A 15,022-nucleotide genomic window follows, 5' to 3' on the forward strand; every position below is an offset into this window, starting at 1 on the left:
TTATATATATATGTCAATTTTAATATCAATAAAACCAGGGAAAAAACCCAACACTCCAAAAAATATCCAGATTGAAAAGAAAAAAACATTTTGTGTTAAGCTGCTGTGGCATAACATACCCTAATCTAACTAATATATCAAGGTTATAAGGTAAATAATAGCAGCTTAAATTTATTCTGTCCCTTCTAGGTTCCAGGCACTATGCTAAATACTTCACAGAAAAACTGAGGCTCACAGAAGTAAGTAAAGTCGCTTGTCCGAGGTCCCATAGCTAGTTAGTGACAAAGCTGGGGTTCGACACTCAAATCTGTCTGAAGGGAGAGCTAAGCTCTTAACTGGATTGACCTAATTCTACCTGTATCCCTTTTGTTTCTCTTTCAAGAAAGGACAGCCAAGGATACCAAATCTATGTTTAAAAAACAATAGTAAAAATTGTTCGCAAACTTGGCAATTTTTAACTCTCGGCTGTAACTTATGTCTGAGGATCCTCCTTTTAATGGAGCAAAACAACTCAAAAGGGCTCCTCTGACCTAGAAACTGATGCTGGGTAAAAGCCAATCTTGCATGCCATGCTCTCAAATCCACGCACAGAGTTCACTTCTCCTTATGGCCCAGCCCTTAAGATGAATGTTTGATGACTGAAATGGGGTGATCAGCACTTAGGATCCAAGAAATGAATTCCAACCCATGCTGGGAGATTTGTGCCAACTCTTAAAAGGGTGAGTTGCTCAAAAGTCCCCTGGGACCTTGAAATCAGGCTGGCCTAGTGGCCTCCTTTACAAACAAGAACCCCCAAGATGAGAAAAGCATCTACTAGGAAAACCAAGGGCTACCACAGTATAGACTTTGAGCAGGTCACCTGAGTTCTTCCTACTTCAATTTACTCATCTGTGAGATGAGGAATTAAGAAATACTCCCTGGCCATCCTCAGACCGTTATTTGTGGTAGGTATAAATGAGAAGACACTTTTATCAGTTATTAGTGCTGCATAACAAATAGGTCCAAAACTCAGTGGCCCGAAACAGCAAACATTTATTATCTCTCTCAGTTTCTGGAAATCAGGGACCCAGCAGGGGCTTAGCTAAGTGGTTCAAGCTCACTCACATGGTTTTTGGCAGGTTTCACTTCCCGGCTGGCATGTGACTGGAGGCTTCAGTTCCTTGCCACGTGGACCTCTCATACTGGGCTGCTCGAGTATGCTTAAGACATGGCAGCTGGCTTCCCCCGGAGTGAATGCTCCAAGAAAGGGGAAGAGTGACCAGAAAGAAAATCACCATGTCTTTTGTAACCTGATTATCACTTCTGCTGTATTCTGTTGGTCACACAGACCAAACTGGTACAGGAGGGGACTTTACGATGGTGTGGATATCAAAACACGATAATTACTGGGGGCCAACCTGGATGCTGACTACTAATGTCTCATTGTGACTTACCAAACAACCATTAAACACTAACCTGAAAACAATGATGGTGGCGATAGAAACCATTTATTGAGATCCTACTGTATGTCAAACACTGTGCCCAATGTTCCATACGCATTACCTTAGTATAAACCCACCCCAGCAGAGGAGTAACGTAACACTACCGGCCCCATTTTATAGAATTATCGGAGGCATAAAGAGATCAAGCAGCCTGCCTAAAGTCACACAGCAAGTGAGAAGCGAAACCGGGATTCGAAGCCACAGCTCTTGGACTCCACAACTCACTCTTTTAACCAACAGTGGTGTGCTAGAGCTGGCCAGTCTTGGCTCCCCAGACACAATGCTGAAATTTTCAGGGGCCCTTTGTGAGTCAGTTGTTACATAGCCATGCTAAAATTTAAATTACATAAACTTACAATGAAATAAACCATATTAAAGGCAAAGGTAAAAATATGCACAATGCCTCACTTCCTAATTACTACATTTTACTATTATCTGTAGCCTTGAGGTCATCTAGGTATATTGAATCTGTATGGTGCAAATACTATAAAAAATGACATACTGTACATTTTTTCCTAGCTCCATGTGCAATGCTGGCTAGTTGGTAGTTTGCAACTGGCTCTGTTGGGAGTATTTTCACCACAGGAATAGGCAAATGTTACATATAATGGCTTTTCCTCCCAAAGACCCGAGTGTGGATGGCAGGCAAGATGGTCTGCTGCTAAACATTTACCAGCAGACCACTGTAAGTGGCCCAATATGTAATTTCCTCTAATAAGGAATTATCTTGCTGACTCCTTGCTAAAGACTCCATTCTTCATGAAATCCAAAAATATAACATTCCCTGTGATATGTATCAATCCAGATTTCCTTCCTGAAGTTTCTGACTTCCTGATGAGGAAGCAAGAGGCATTTGTCTGAACAAAACATCTGAGATTTGAAAACACTGAAAGAGGGAGAGAAAGTGAGAGTAACAGAGGGGCCTTCGGGTCACAAAGAGTGAGCTTGCTTAAGCCTCAGGGACCTCTCAGAAATCCAGACAAAGATGTGCACACCAAGGTCAGCTCCCGCATGCATTCCCGAAGCCAAAAATGGGAACAATCCAAACGTCCAGCCAGAGGGGTTAATAAATTATGAAGCACACACACAGCAGCAGCATGTTGCATGGGCAATAAAAATGGTCTTTACCAAAGACCTATAAAACTTACATTTTTTTTTAAAGGATGGAAAAAGAAGGTTGGTGATTTTGTTCGAAAGAGGGAGGAGAAAAAGACGTGAAGGAAATATTTTTGAATGCCAAGAGTGGTTTTCGTTGCTGTTCGAATAATTGCTAGATTTGTGTTTTCATTCAGGTTTTCTATACTTTCCAAATATGAAATGAGTACACCCTGCTTTCTTAGTCGTGGGGAGGGGAGAAGAGATAAAGATTATTTCACACAGGTGGAGCCCTATGGAGCAGCCAAGCCCTTTGTCCTGCCATGCATACTCCAGGTCTCTCCCAGAGGCACTGACTCTGGGCCCAGCCTTTTGCCCAGGCTGGATCCATGAAGGGGCCATTGTTCTCTGGGTGACATCATTCTACTGTCTGGAGGGTAAAAAGGAGACCTGAACTTGGGTGCGGCCAGACCAAAAGAAAGTGGCCCATCCTGCCTGGCATCCACACTGTAGCAGAGGGTACAGTCACTTCACACTGGCCTTTGGGGTTGCATTTAAATCTGACATCCCAGTTCCATACTCTGGGGCAGCCTGAGGCCAGGGCACCTAGCAGGGCTCTAGACAGGCAGTGGCAGGCAGCATTTGGCACAGATAGCAAGAGATGGAGGAGGGGGTCATGGCAGCTGAACCCGACTCCACTGAAGCACAGGTCTCCAGGAGAAATGTGATAACCTGGGCTTGGCACACGGTAGATATTCAATGAGTGGTAGCTACAGTTGTTAATTACACTCTCGATAGCATTCCCTTGCTCAGAACCTTACAGTACTAAAATCTAATGTCCAGAGCCCCTCGGCTCTACACAGGCCCAGTCCCTGCCCACCTCCCCAAACTCATCTATGCTTTCCCACGTACTCGCTTCGCTACGGCTACCCTGAGCTCCCTGCTGTTTCTCAAACATGCCTACCTCAGGGCCTTTGCACTTGCTTTTCCCCCCACTGTCAGGATATTCTTCCTCCAAACCTAAAGGTTCATTCCTCACTTCACCTAGGTCTCTCCCGAGAAGACTTCCTTGATGACTCTCCCTAAAGTGCACTCCCACCAGTCTCCGTGCCCTGTGACGTTTTCCTTCAGAGCCCCAACAACTACCCGAGAATATCCTGTTCATTCATTAATTCACTTATTTGTTTACTGCATCTCCCTGCTCTCTGTGAGGGCAGAGATCTTGTCCATCTTGTCCTCCACCTAGCACAGAAGAGGTACTCGATTTAAAAAAAGTCTCAATAAATGAATAAATGGTTTTCATTAACACTGCATCTCAGATTTTTCCATCTGAACCTTTACAAGAACCCCAGACCACTGTGGGCTGGAATCTCGGTGTCATCTCTTAGAAGGTATGGAGCAGGGCCGAGTCACTGATCCTCTCCAGGCCTCAGTTTACCCATCTATGATATGGAGATGGTGCCACAAGGTGGACACAAGAATAAAGGAAAGTGGATTTCAGGAAGGCAGATATGACCTGAGCTCCTAGACATGCTGAGCTCTATTCCAGGCACTGGCGAAGCGGAAGTGAACCCGGCTGACCAAATCCCCGGACCTCAGAGGCCTTACATTCTAGTGGAGGAGGGAGAATAAATGAGTGAAATGAAGCAAGTACAGACTAAGGTAAGTGCCTGGAGACATTAATGGGAGTGGGTGGAGAGAAACGTGGCAGGGATTCACCCCAGCCTCAGCCGTCAGGAGGATTCTCTGCGGAGACAATAGAGAGAGAGAAGAGCATTCCAGGCAGAGGGAGCTGTGGGGGCAAAGGCCCCTGGCCCAAAAGGAACATGCACTGACTGACAAAGAGCAGGAGGTCAAAGTGGCCGCACAGTGAGCCTGGAGGCCAGCAGTAAGAGCTCAGGTCGGGAGAGAGGCAAGGCCAGAGCACAAAGGACCTCGCAGGCCACAGTAAGAAGGCAGACCCTGGGGCGAGGCAGGGAAATGACTTGACTCCTAGGGTTGCTGGGTGGAGAATAGACTGGAGGGGCGGGGGCCAGAGTGGAAGCAGTGAGGAGGGTGTAGTGGGTTGAAGAGTTGCCTCCAAAAACAAACATCCATATCCTAACTCCTGGCGCCTGTGAATGTGACTTTACTTGAAAATAAAAGGTCTCTGCAGATGTAACTAAGTTAAGGATCTCAGGATGAGATCATGCTGGATTATCTGGTGGGCCCGAAATCCAATGACAAGAGTCTTCACAAGAGAGAGAGGAGAAGCCATGTGAAGACAGAGCAGAGATGGGAGGGATGCGGCCACAAGCCGAGGGATGCGGCCATAAGCCAAGGGATGCTTGAAGCCATCGGAAGCTAGAAGAGCACAAAAGATCCTCCCCGAGAGCCCCAGGATGGTGGTGTGGCCTGACGACACCCTGATTTTGCACTTCTGGCCTCCAAGACCTTCAGAGACAGATATCTGTTGTTTCCTGCCTCCAAGTTTGTGGTGAGTTATTACGGCAACCTTAAGAAATCAATGTGGAGGAGGTATTGACTGAAAATGGGGCTTCTGAATATGAAGAGTCACAAACATCTCTTTCCTTTCAAATTCCCTCCCACTTGCTAAAATAAAAAGGGGGTTGTAATACGGCTGAGGAAGCAGGGAGACACTGAGTCCAGCTGAATGTTTTAGGCATCTATTTCACTTCATAACTGACACAGAACCAGATACTCCCACTCGGCCTTCCACTGGAGGGCTGAACACTCAGCATGGGTGCTGATGCTTAAACAGTGACTTCCTCATGCAGGGCAACTCATGGGCCCAGCGAGGCTGACACATTCTGGAGCCCCAGCCTCACTGATCCCAGATGCGTGGCCCAGGCTTTTAACTTCACATTTCTCTCTGTGCTTCAGATTTCTCACCCATGAAATATGGGGCTATATCCCATCTTCCTCAAGGGCAGCTGAGCAGATTCAATGAGACCAGTTTCTAGCAAGTAGCGGGTACTCAGTATGTAGGAACCTGGTCCTCTTCTCCCGACTCAGGTCACAGAGAGAATCCTGCAGCTTCATTAAAGTCTCCCCAACAAAATTATATACAGCAGTGGTTCTCAACTGGGAGGAGGTAGGAAGTGATTTTGCCAATGTCTGGAGGCATTTCTGGTTGTCATGACCTGAGGGTGCTACTGGCATCTAGTAGGGAGAGGCCAGGGGTGAGTCAACAATACATGGGATCCTCTACCTCGAAGAATTATCTGACCCAAGACGTCAATAGTGTTGAGATTAAGAAACCCTGATATATGGCAATAGTTTGATGTTTAATATTTATATTTTATATTTGTATTTATATTACGTATGTTTGTGCTGCCATGTTTTATTACTTGTCCCCCTAGAAGGCAACTCTAGAAGGCAGGGGAGGCGTCTGCTTTGTTCACAGCCATTTTCCCAGTGCCAGCACCCTGGTAGGTGCTCAAAAAATATTGGTGGGATGAAAAAGTGAGTGAATGAGTAAAGATATACAAAATATACCTCATGCTTAGTGCAAGGCCTGACACATAGTAAAAGCCCATGAAAGGTCGGCAGGTTCTTACACTGTGTCCTAAGGCACAGACTGGTCTGGCCATCTAGGCATGTGGGACTCACCTCCACAGAGCCCACATCCCATCCCCCCCACACCCAAAATGACATGAAATGCATACTCTTTAGATACTTCCTATATGCCAGGGGTTTAACAGAGACCAGGACTGTGCTGTTCTTACTCCTCCTCATTGGACCGCCCACTGGACCAGTTCCAGGCAAATCTCCATTTTACAGATGAGGACACTGAGGCTGAAATGGATGATTTAACTTGCCCAAGGTCACTCGGCCAGCACACGGTGGGACTGAAAATCGAACCCAAGACTGTCTGAATCCAAAGCCCTCTTTGTAGAACATCCTTTGGCCCTGGGGACCCTCATTTCCAGCTTTTACTCCGGCCTTGGCCCCCATGGCATTGCCATTGTTCCTGGGTTCTGGAACTTTCTGTCTGGCCTTTACGCAGAGTCCACTTAGTCTGCCGAACGAGCTTCGAGCTTCGTTCTCAGGCTCACCCCGGGCCAGAGCATAAATGTGCCTCTTCCTGCCTTTGTGGCTCAGAGACAATGTGTTTGTTTTCCTTCGTTCCTCCTTTTCTTCCTCAGAGGCAGAGGCAGGCCATTAGCAAATTATTTCAAGGCTTGCATTAGAAAACATTTTAGGGCAGGCCTTTGAGGGTTACTTTGCTCCTGTCATAGATTCTTCTACCTTGCTCTGAGTAAACAGGAGCCTCGGGCAAGATTTGGAACTGCTCGGTTTATTTAGATAAATCAAGTACAAATCCAAGTCATAAAGACTGAAATCCTGCCTCCCTCCCAACCCCAGCTCAGATACAGCTGCTGTCCCCGAACTCTTAAGTAACTGTCTATGGATTTAAAAATTTCCTTCCCTAAAACAAATATTTAAATGAAGTCCCCAGGTAAAAGGGGTGTGTGTGGATTTTCAAGTTCACTGGGAATCCTTGAAAAAAATGGTTTGAGAGGAAAGGTTTTGGTTGTTGCAATTGCTGACTTTTAAGGTACTGCAAGCTAAGCGCGGCCACGTGCATCACGCGGGTATAGGCACATCACTGCCCATAAACGATAACAATGGGAAATGTAAATGTAAAATGATGACAGTCCCCATTTCACAGATGAGGAAACTGAGGCACTGAGAGGGGAGGAGTTTGTCCAAGGTTGCACAGCCAGGAGGTGGCAGAGCCAGGATTTGAGCTGGGATTTGAACCTGGACTCTGTATAACAGAGCGTGTGTTACCATCCCAACTCTGCCTTCATCCTGCCAAGTCAGAACATCGTGGCACCCAACAGAGAAGGCATTTACAAGTGTGAGCCTACTATGTGCCAGGCACAGTGATGGGTGCTCATTTCAATCTCATAACAACCCCAAGTTTTCCCCATTTGACAGAGGAGGAAACTGAGGCTTGAGAAAGGGTCGAGTTCCCTCAGCATGGACATGGCAGAGTCGGATTCAAGATCTCAACCCGATGCCAGCTGGTGCCCACCTCTCAGTAGATGCCAAATGCTAAATGGGCAGGAAGCCAAAGCCCAGATTTGTTTAGCATGGATTCACTTTGTTGAAGGCACTAGAAGAACACTGAACAGAGAAGGTAGTAGCCTAACTTCATTCGTGGCAGCACTGACATATTACACTGGGCAACAAGGCCCACGGGATTCGAGCCCAGGCCCAGGGTCACACAGGGTGGGAGAGCTGAATGCTACCAAACCCCACACCCTGAACTGCACTGCCAGAGGGGGACCAAGAGTGAAAGAGAGAGAAAGAGAGACATGTACACAGAGACAGAAAGAGAGACAAAAACAGAAAGAATGAATGAGAGGCCTCTTCCCCCTAGGCATGCCTTCCAGAGGTTGGGCTGGGGGGTCTATCTCATAAAATCAGGCCCCACTGATTTGTCCAGGGCCACAAAGCAGCACAGACCCACAAGAGATGTCATATTCATGAGACACCTGTTTGCACCTGATTGCCCCGGTTGCAATGTGACCCCAGGAGAATTACAGCACCTCTCTGGGTCAGCCGAGGGGATGCCAGGTCCCTGCACCTCGAGGGCAGGTGTGGGTATTTGCAACCTCGATTGTGCAGAGGGCTGAACCGTAGCCTGGTGGACCCTAGGGCTCCACCTCTAAATGCTGGGTTCCATAATGACCATCAGGACTCGTTGCAAGGCTGAACCTAGGGAATGAGCTGGCTTCGGCCTCCTGCGAACCAGGCCAACACAGTCAGGTGGCAGAAGTCTCCAATGTGAAAATGCCAGGCCCTCTCTTCGAGTTCAGTCCTGGTCACTCACGTCAGCTGCCCTGAAGTTACTGAGAAGATCTGGAGAAATCCTTCTGCCAGAGCTTGGCTGGAGAGAACCCTGAGTTGGGAGTCATAGCCTAGGGTTCTGGTCCTGGCTTTACCACTCACTTGCTGTGCTACCCCAGTCAGATGCCTTTCCCCTCTCTGGACCCGGCCCCACCTCTCCAAATCATCAGTAAGCTCCTTAAAATTGACTCTGCACCATCTCCCAGTGGGACGCAGGCCGAGTTTTTAGTCATTAGATGTCATTCTAGCCTGTCTTCCAAGCCCCACCAAGCTTGACTGAGAGAAAGATGGTGGAATCCCAGGACCCAGCCTGAGACCCGCACCCCCCAACCTGGCCCACCCACACCAAGCCCCAGGTTCACTGGCCAGTGGGCAAACCACCCACCACCTTGGGTCTCTTTGGGTAATCGGAAGCGGCCTCACAATTTTGCTTGACAAGATAAGGAAAGCCACAATTCAACATACACATGACATGGACACTCGATCATCCTTGGAGGGCGAGAGGAGTCGAAGCAGGTGCCAATTAATCCTCCCTAAAAATAGGGTCGGATGAACATTTGTGTCAGGGGCTGAAGTGCCGGCACTTCCAGATAAATCAACTGGCAAAACTAGCCCGCCTCACGTGCCGGCCCTGTCCACACAGACTTTGGATCCAGTATAAATTTCCTGACCACTTCGGGGCACAGAGTAACTCCACTGTCCGGGGAATCACCGCCACATGCCTCTTTCTCAGGCACAGGGAACAGGAAACAGTGGGGCTTGATGGGCAAATATTCTGGAAGCAGCGACTTCCCTGATTTGATCGATGGGACTCCCCACCCCCACTCTCACCCCCACCCCCCAGGGAAGTACCGGAGGGGAGGAGTTTTTACTGCTGTTCTAATATTTTTAAAAAACATAATAAACTTACAAAATCGGGTGGCTCTGAATCTGGCTGCCTTTTCCTTAGGGAAGAAAACCTCTGCTGGCTGCGCGCGGAGAAGCGGCGGAGGGATTCCCGACTCCGGGAGGCGAGGTGCCGGAAGGACGAGGTGCGCTTGAAGGGGGTCCGGCCGGCGGGCTCCCCGCTGGCCCGCTCGTGGCCCACCGTGGTGGTCACTAAGTTGAGGGCATCCTGGAAGGACCTCCTCACAGTGCCCATCCACTGAGTCATGTGGGTTTGGGCCACGGTGAGTTTGTCTCCCAGGTAATCCATGGGGCCGGGAGGAGAAGGGGGAGGAGGTAAGAGAGGGAGAAAAGCAATCAAAGGCCTGGGTCCTCGCCCCTCTTCCTACTTGGGGCTCGTGGAAGTTCTGGGCTTGCTTGGAGAGAAAAGCCAGCAGCCCTCTTCAGCCAAACCAAGAGGGAATCGACATTGCTGAGGCTGCAGCCGGCTGCATGCACGGGTCTCGCTCAGAATTAGGAGAGAGTTCAGAGTCTGGCTGAAAGTCCACCCACCAGCGCTGGAAAGTCAACACGCTGGGAGGTCCAAAATCCAGTCACCGGAGATCACCCCCCACTGAATCGGCTGTGACCAGGAGCTTGGAGAAACCAGAGGCACTTGCTCCAGGGTGTGACAGTCCCTCGAGGTGGGGGGAGGAAGAGGCGGTGGCCCTGGGCACCCTCGTCCTCACTTTCCCTCAGGTAGGCGGCCCCTTGCAGGCGTAAGCTAGAAAGACCCAGTGGGCAGGCTGCTGCCTGCTGCTGCCCCCTGCCCAGCGGCCCACAGCTGGGCCCCGCTCACCTGACCCATGCAGGTTTTCTGTCCTCTGGCCAGAGATTCCAAACCTGTCGCCGGCAGGCAGCTAGCTCATTTCCGGACACAGCCACCAGGGCCCCCGGGTCCCCTGGCTGAGCAGCCCTGGATGACATCAGTCCCTGTCTTAGCGAGGGGCTTCGCTGCCCAGGAATGCAGGAGGGGCCTCAGGGAGGCAGCCGCCCAGGGAGCTGACGTCCGCCCCGATTTTTTTCCCCCAAGTCTCAACTCGCTCACCGTCCCGCAGGGCTGACGGTGACTTCACATGCCCAGCAGCCTATCCTCCCTGTGCCCTCACCACTGGCGCTGGGGGAGATGCAGCTGCACGTGTGTACACGTGGGCGCGTGTATGCTTGTATGTCGGCGATCTGGCAGCCCAGGAAGGTTGGAACAGTTGGAAAACTGCCTCCAGGGTGACAGGCCAGCATCTCGGGACTTTTGGCCGGCTGTCAGTCTGTCTCCCTCTGGTGGTCTGTTTCTCTATCAGGTTCTCTCCTCCCTCTCCCTGTGTCTCAGTTTCCACTTGTTTGTCTCTAAGCGTGTCTGTCCTCTCTCTCTCTCTCTCTCCTCTCTCTTCTCTCCCTCCCTCTCTCCCCCTCCCTCCCTCTCTCCCTCTCTCCCTCTCTCCCACCTTCACTTCCTCCCTCCCTCCCTCCCTCTCTCATGCCTTTCCAGCCTTCTCTCCCTGCCTTCATGAGAGGTAATGCCGAGCCAGGTGAAACAGCCCCTCCGAGGTCCCCCAAGGAAGGAACTGGGCTGGGCTGTATTTCGGTACAGGCAGGGTTGCCATGGCAACCCTGGGGCACAGCATCTGCCCCATCCTGGGCGGGCAGGCTCTCAGCACAGGGAGCAATAGGAATGATTCATGGTTTACACTGGGTCACATGAGCTCCCAGGTTTTAACCCTTCTGGAGCTGGAGCAGTTGGAATGGGGAGTGGGTAGGGGTCGGGTGACAAGTCAGCAGCAGCATCTGACACCAGAGAGGGTACTCGTCGGAGGTTGTCAGAAGGGTCAGCAGCAGCTGGGTCCGGGAGAGGAGGCACACTTGTTGCTCTCTCCTTCATACCCCCATGTTACAGATGAGGAAATGCAGACTCAGAGACATAGATTCACTTGCCCAAGGTCACACAGCAATGGTACCGCCAGGGCATGGACCAAAGCTGCTCCCTCCCTACTGTTTTCCGGGTCTGACAGGGTTCCTGGCCCACAGGTGGAGCGCAGTAAATATTTTTCTTGTTCAAACGCCAAGTCGAAGACTGAAACTTTGATAGATCTGACTGCATCCCAAGTGCTTTCCCCCACCTGAGTCACCTCCGTTTTGAACAAATATTTATTCCCCAGACACTGATCAAAGGGCCTCGTTTGGGTGAGTTTTTCACAAAGGCATCTCTGACGATACAGATGACACGGATCTTTTTCTTCTCTAGACTCCTAGTCCATATGGCTGCTCATTCATTCATTCATCCTTTCATTGAGTCACTTAAACGCTCAGAGAGTGCCTACTCTGGCGAGGCACTGGACACAGAGATTAAGAATGGTTCCTGCCATGGAGGCTCACAGTCCAGCAAGACACTGTGGTGGTGGCTAATGTTTACTGGAGTATGACCGAGTCGCCAGTGCCATTCCAAGTACTCCTAGAAATTAACTCATGAATCCTCACATGAACCCATCTGACAGAGGAAGTGATTGAGGCTCAGAGAGGTGAAGTCATCTGCCAAGGTCATCCAATGTGTAGGCACCTTGGCCCCCTGTTACTCACACCTCAGTACGGTTCCCTCCCATGATGAATGCAGGGTTGGTCTGTGTGCCCAAAAGAAGGCAGAGGTGACAGTGTGTGACTATCAAAGCTATGTCATGAAAGGCATCACAGCTTCTACCTTGTTCTCTGAGGTCACACTGGGGATACCAGCTGCCATGTTGTGAGGATGCTCAAGAAGCCCTAGAAAGAAACCCACATAGAGAAAACTGGAGGCCACCAGCTAACGGACAGCATTAAGGTGCCAGCCACATGAGTGAGCCACTTTGGAAGAAGACCCTGCATCTAGGTCCAAGTCTCAGATGACTGCTGCCCTGGCCAGCATCTTGACTGCAACCTCATGAGAGACCAAAGGCTGGAGGAAAATGCAGGGAAGAAAGGGAAGGCAACAAGGGGCTCTCATGGCAGCCTGTAAGTTAGGACCTGTATGTTAGGAAGCATTATCCCATCATGCAGATGAGGAAATGTGCGCGGGCCCCATGTCCCATCCTACTTGCACATATGTGTCGGGCCCCAAAGAAACATAGCTTTTAAAAAGACCGTCTGGACACAGAGGTGGGAAATCTACTGGGAACCTTCAGGAGGAAAAAAAGTTAAATCAAAGCAATAATTAAAATATCTTGAAAATGATAATACACAGTGTTGGCCAGGCTGTGGCGAAAGAAACACAAATATCCACAGCAGATGGAAATGGAAATCAGTATATATTTCCTGAATGGAATTTAATACCCCAGACAACGGTTGTAAAAATAACAGCCTATCAGTTATTGGCATGTAGACTGAAGTGTACGGTTGAAGAATACTGATATCTGTAACTTACTTTGAAATGCAGCAAAAAGAAAAAAAATTTACTAGGGAATAGATGGATGACTAGATATTTATAAAGTAAATACAGCGAAATGTTAGCAATTATAGAATCTAGCTGGTGGGTTCCCTGTACAATTTTTCTGTATTTTGAAATTTTTCATAATAAAAGGATGGAGTAGGAGGATGTGCCTGCCTTTTGATCCTGCAGTTCTTGATCCAATTCCACATCCTCCAATCCACCTTTGGAAATGAGAATGAATGATCTATATAAACATTTTGTTACAGGAATGTTTCTCATACTCATATGTATGTGTATGTATTATACACACACACAAACACACACATATGTATATATATCTATGTATGTTTGTAAAAAATTAGTCAGAACCTAGTTGTCCAAAAACAAGGACTTGCTTAGCACACTGCTGAGCCATAGTGACATCAGAGGCAAAAGGAAAAAAAAATCAGTAATACCAATCCTGTCTTTACTATATATTGACAGTTTGTTCATCATGGATTTTTGCATTAATTTTAATTTTTTTTAATATTACATTATAATTTATCTATCTGATTATGGTCTTTTTTAGTGCTTCCTTAAATTCTGCACCCTAGGTGAGTGCCTTAGTCATCTCACCTTAGTGCCAGTCCTGGATTTGCTAAATCAATATAGAATCATGGCTCAGGGTTTGGCGACCTGCCTCTAGCTCTTATTAGCTGTGTTACCCTGAGTAAGTTACTTAACATCTCTGATTCTGAAAGATGAAATCATCGAACTCATCATTATTGGTGATGCTATCTATCGGTAACACTGTCTGCCAGGCAATACGTTACATCAACATCACATCATCTGCTCCTCCCAACAACGGAATGAAGTTTGCACTGTGATTATCACCCGAGTTTTGCAGATGGGAACAACTGAGCCAAAGGGAAGTTCAGTGGCTGGCCCAAGGACACAAGTGGCCGAGTTTGCTACTCCCGGCCTCACGCCTCTGATAAGGTAGAGGATGTCCTGGCCCTTGCCAAATCAGTCTTGATGGAAGACAAGTGTCCAGAAAGCAGAGACCACGTGGCAGGCAGGATCACACAGTTCCACCTCCTTCCACAAGCGGGAGAGGGGTGCAGAAGGGAGCTGAAAAGCCAGATTGCTTGCTTGCTCCCTCATGGCTCTCTTTAGGTACAATGTGGTCTGACAGTGTGACTATAAAAAGCGTCGCTCCCTGAAAACTGGGGCAGCGCAAGCACTTTCCCCCTCAGAGGACTTTTTCTGCAAACTCTTCTGTTCTCTCCAGGAAACTCTTGGGATGTTGCTGCGTATCAAAAAGGAAGGAAAGCCATCTCCTTACATAATGAATCCAAAAAATGCTGGAGGAGCTGCTGAGATCCAGGAAATAAATGGGAATTTTATTTACAATGTGAGGTGGGGCCCAGAGAACACCATTTCCAGATAAACGTGCGCAGTTACAAAAATATGAAAGTTGATCATTCATTCATTCATTCGACAAACATTCTCTGTGCATTACTTTGTGTGAGCTCTATGCTGGCCCTGAGGGCATCTATAGTCCCTGAGGGGCTCCAGGTGGCTCTTTTGTTGATCCTTACCTATTTAGAGGGGAGGGTGTCAATGGACCACCTCAAACTTGAGGCTACCATTTTTCTTCCCCAAATCTGATGCAAACATGCATGCGCTAGAGAATTCCTGGTCCAGTAGAAGGAAAAAAAAAAAAAAAAACAGGGAAAAAAAATGAACAATTGCAATAAAACTGCCAAGGGCTATGACAGACAAGAGATTAACATGCTATGGGAACTAAGAGGGGGACCTGAAACCCAACCAAGAAAGTGGCAAGTTAGGAGAGAAGAGCAAAGGGAATACGATCATTTGTCGAGGACTTGCAATTGGAACAGGAGTATCCGGGTGGGGTTCTGAAGGATGACTAGGAGCACCACATGAAGGCTGAACGAGAACAGCATGTGCAGAGGCCAAGGGGCATGGCCATATTCGGTCTTGCCTCTGGGCTTTTGCACATGCTGTATTCCTACCTAAGGCTGCCTTTCCTTATTTTCCCGTCTCTACTGGACCTCCATATACCCCAAAACTACCTTCAGAAACTTCAGCCCTTTCTAAATCTCCCTGTAAAGTCTTACTTATATGACCTTCTTCACATCCTGTTTCCCAGATGATTTGACATTCCAGGAGTGTGCATCCTGGGCCTAGAAATATACTAATACTATGTTGCTGAGGAAGCGGAAATAACCATTAATTGAGGATTTACTGTGTACTAGGAACT

At 48.4% G+C, this 15,022-nt stretch overlaps 1 protein-coding gene across 1 annotated transcript in view; it reads right to left on the minus strand.

Moving 5' to 3' along the window:
• Positions 1-15,022, minus strand: part of KIAA1671 (KIAA1671 ortholog) — a 132,521-nt gene that overhangs the window by 51,899 nt on the left and 65,600 nt on the right. The gene's annotated exons all lie outside the window — the stretch shown is intronic.

The sequence above is a fragment of the Pteropus vampyrus genome, unplaced genomic scaffold, assembly GCF_000151845.1.
Source record: "Pteropus vampyrus isolate Shadow unplaced genomic scaffold, Pvam_2.0 Scaffold251, whole genome shotgun sequence".
Lineage (NCBI taxonomy): Eukaryota > Metazoa > Chordata > Mammalia > Chiroptera > Pteropodidae > Pteropus > Pteropus vampyrus.